The sequence below is a fragment of the Apis dorsata genome, unplaced genomic scaffold, assembly GCF_000469605.1.
Source record: "Apis dorsata unplaced genomic scaffold, Apis dorsata 1.3 scaffold_254, whole genome shotgun sequence".
Classification (NCBI taxonomy): Eukaryota; Metazoa; Arthropoda; class Insecta; order Hymenoptera; family Apidae; genus Apis; species Apis dorsata.
Window position 1 is genome coordinate 226,305 of NW_006263532.1, and position 4,011 is coordinate 230,315.

A 4,011-nucleotide genomic window follows, 5' to 3' on the forward strand; every position below is an offset into this window, starting at 1 on the left:
ACCTCTACTAACGAACGCGACACAAGCGGCTTTGCGCTTATTTACGTAGGCAGCATCGAATCCGCAACTTTGCACCTAATTAATCGAATGTCGTGGCGGGGAACGGAAAGGTCGATTGATTTCGAAGTGCAAGGAAGTGTAACGAGTGAATTTATAATCTGAAATCGAGTGGAGACGAATGAATTGAAATAGAAATAGTGGTATATATATATATATATATATTGTTATTCTTCCTCCTTTTGTAATAATTATTTTTCTCTACTGATTAACTACATTTTGGTAAATTGAAATAAAGTTATAAAAGATATTTTGAATTAATAAATATAAATGGAAATTATGAAAAAGAAAAGGGGATTGGATACGAATGTTGGTAAATTTCCAAAGAATTTCCATATTGTTGAAACATAGGAGGAATAATATCTAAAGATTAGAAGGGACGTTAAATCTTAACAATACGTCGTAAGTCAAACAGGAATTCACATTGTTCGAACGTATGGAATCGAAAGACGTGAGAAGTTACGTTCAAAGTTGCAAAGCACAGAAATGATAATAAACTCTATTCGAGTGAACATACCTCTGTTATTTTTACATTCGATATACACTTGTCTTTTTTCCCATCAAATATTCATCGCTCGTTTCTTACGTCTATTCCTTTCATCGGCAACAAAATGCTAAATTAAAATATCAATGAACAACATTATGTATTTACACTCGTGCCAAGCCTCGCACGAGATTCCAGCGAATAGGTTCTCTGCATACCTTCCACGTATCCAATTCCAACCTCGAGGCAGGTAGATTACGGGGCGTTCTTAATCCATTCAATTACACGGAAATGCCTAGCCGGTATCAAGGATACGTGCGTTTATATCCCTCCACGGGCTGACGTGCCGACAGGTATCTCCCAGCGTGGAAAAGAATTCCAACCGGTTGATAGGCTGCGGGGACGTGATTAATGCGGGCGAGATAAGAAGCGGAGGCCTTCCACTTCCGGCCACCAGCCACCAGGGACGCCACCAGCGCCAACAACGGCCAATGATCAAGTTACGGAACGTGGACTAATGAAATCATCAAATTTATCTCCCTTTTCCTGTATCGGGCAAATAACACCATGATCTCAGACCGAGGATCAGACTCGGGGACTCGTATTACGCGGGAGCACCGAATGAAATGAAACTCCACGCCCGATGTATGGGGATTTACGTTAGCTACAACATCTTTGTCGTTGAATTCCATCTCTTGCAAACTCCTTTCCTTGATGAAAGTTTGGTTTCGCCGTTGATTTATTTTTATATAACGAGAAAACGAATGAGTGGATGTAATTTTTTTGTATACAAGTAATATTTCTTTTAATTTTATTGCAGGGTTGCAGGGTTAATGGAGGTATATATCTTATATTGGAATAAGAATTGAGACCGAATTTTTGTTCGAACAATCGAAATAAATTTTAATCCTTGGAATTTTTTAAACTCCAGATGGATTAATTATTATCTTTGATATTTTATAATTTCGTTCAGAAAAAGAAGAAGAAGAAGAAGAAGAAGAAGAAGAAGAAGAAGAAGAAGAAGAAATGAAGATATTCGTAATTCGTCTCGCCACTTGAACAAAAGCAATTTAACGGTCTAAGCACGTACAATGGAATTTTTAATTTAACGGGTAATTATTGCAGCGATTTTCATCTTCTTTAATTAATAAATCCTGTTCCAAGGTTATTCACAGAGATTCGCATAAGTGTAGGAGAGGATGCCGAACGATCGCCAAGTAACATTATTACTTACACGTACATATGTAATTGGTATCCGGTTAGAAGAGTATTTCTGCATTAGTTATAACGAGTAGCCAACTAATGCCAAGCGTGGCACGCATTCACGAAGCACAAAGCAGACAGGTAAAGCTGCCGCGCGTTTGTTTCAACCACTGTATTGCGGTCGGTTGGTATCCGCTCACTTCGACCTTTAAAACTTTGCATCGGTAAGACATCAAAGGCCTCTGTTACACTCGTTGCTATTGACACTGTGTACCCGTTTTCCCGCTGTATAAAGGTGAAATTGTGTAATTGCATTCTTCGCGAAAACAAGAGTTTCGTGAAGAAACGAGGTAAATTAACTTAGCCAGTGTTTAAACGCTTTTAACGTGCTTTTATTGGCTTCGTAGAAATTTCATTCAAACAAACACCGTTTCTCAATTGTTTCTGAATACAAGGATCCTTGTTTCTTAAAAATGATTCCAATATTATGTTAGACAGACAAATCAGGATCACAAGAAGAATACGTTATTCAATTTATTATATTTATATTATCGAATCATCGATACTTTTTTTCAATAAAATTTGAAAATATTTGCGAAGCAGGAATTCGTTTAAATTAAATTAAACGGAAAAGAAAAAAATGTTATGCGTGACCTCGTTATTTTTAGAATTTACAGTCTGGAATTAACTAGAAAATCTCGTTACTCGTGGAGTTGATGGCTGGAAGATTCGCAAAACGCAGCTCGAATTTATTTCGTCCCATCCGTGTAAATTCGCCGGTGATGAACGATAAATGTCGGCACGCAGTTTGAAACATGTTCAAAAGAAACATACGCGTAAACGCGCGTCAACTGCAACTATGAAAACAAGATCAATCAACCTCGCTCTAAATTGTCAAGAATGTTGGCAAAAATCGAAGGTAATAAAGAAAAACGAGAAGAAATTTTTATTGCTTAAAATTATAATAATAAAATCTCGATATCAATGTTAAAATCTTTCAAGCATACTTTAATTTTCATGTAAGATTAATTTTCAAGTTATTTTCAGCTCTTTAGAAAGTATTTTTTATGGATTATCTACGAGTAGATTTAATTTATTTTTCCTGATAAAGAAGACACGAAGAAAAGATAAAACGTAATAAAAAAATATAACGAAGAAAAATATAGATACAGATATATATCCAATAAAAAAAAGAAAGAGAATTTTCAAGTTTTACGTACAATTTAAAAATGCTGGACCCGAGTTTAATTCAAGAAAATACAAAAAATAAATTATATTGAATATATAAAAATTATTTAGGAAGAGAAATTCGGTATAAGATCAATAAGGATCTGCTCGTTTGGTATTTTAACAGAATCGATTAGCGAGAGGATATCGACGTAACGAATCGTTTTCACGGCAAATGTGTATAAATGTTTAACAGCGACCTCGTATTTCCAGTTTTCTCGTAAGCAGAGCCGACGAGACCGAGGTAACGATAAATTACCTTTTAAGCAACAGCGATAACAAGTGGATGCGGTACGTGTTCCTTCTGTTATCTGAACCGTATTAGAAAAATAGATTTCCGTTTCCCCAAGAAACGGGGCAATAAAACGTGGAAAGCTGGCAATCGTGGATAGATTAATAGCTTATACGAAAAGTTATCGTCGACTGATTGTACCGCGGCGTTGAAGACGGGCTGTAAATGAAACGACAGTGTCAGCTCGGTGTATCTTCGCGACCCTCATATATTCAACGATAAAAATATCTCCGCGCGATTTTTTACAATCGCTCGACTAATCGAAGAGTGTCTTTCAGATAGGATGGAAAATGAATAAGGAAGAACGATGTCTAAAATCAAATATAATGCTTCAGAACGAATTGAAACTTTTAATAAAATGGTATATTTAGAGAGTCATATTTTATATATCTTCTGTAGAATAAATGTAAGAGAATATGATATAGAACAAAGAAAAATAATTATTTAATAATCATAATTGTTATTTTACAGAGAATTAATTTTCATTTGATGATTCATTTCTTAAAATATCTTGCATTCTAATCTACTTGTATTCAATTACCACCACTACAGCAGTCAAGAATTAACGCAAGCTCCCTGCTCAATATGTTCAATATCTCCAAAGATGTTTCGTGTGCTCGAGATCATCGTGTCACTACTAGTAAAAAGAATACTCTCCCGTGTAAATTTAGCCCAACATCCTGCCCAACCGAGTAAGTGATCCTGTCTTTGGAAAAAAACTTTCTACAAAAAAAAAAAAAAAAAAAAA

At 35.4% G+C, this 4,011-nt stretch overlaps 2 long non-coding RNA genes across 2 annotated transcripts in view; one reads left to right on the top strand and one right to left on the bottom strand.

Moving 5' to 3' along the window:
- Nucleotides 1–2,269, top strand: part of LOC102676559 — a 19,995-nt gene extending 17,726 nt beyond the window's left edge. Inside the window, exons 2-3 of the long non-coding RNA XR_421841.2 lie at nucleotides 1,542–1,653; nucleotides 1,717–2,269. This is a non-coding gene — a long non-coding RNA (uncharacterized LOC102676559). The remainder of the gene's footprint in view (nucleotides 1–1,541; nucleotides 1,654–1,716) is intronic.
- Nucleotides 1–4,011, bottom strand: part of LOC116185691 — a 23,279-nt gene that overhangs the window by 8,528 nt on the left and 10,740 nt on the right. The gene's annotated exons all lie outside the window — the stretch shown is intronic.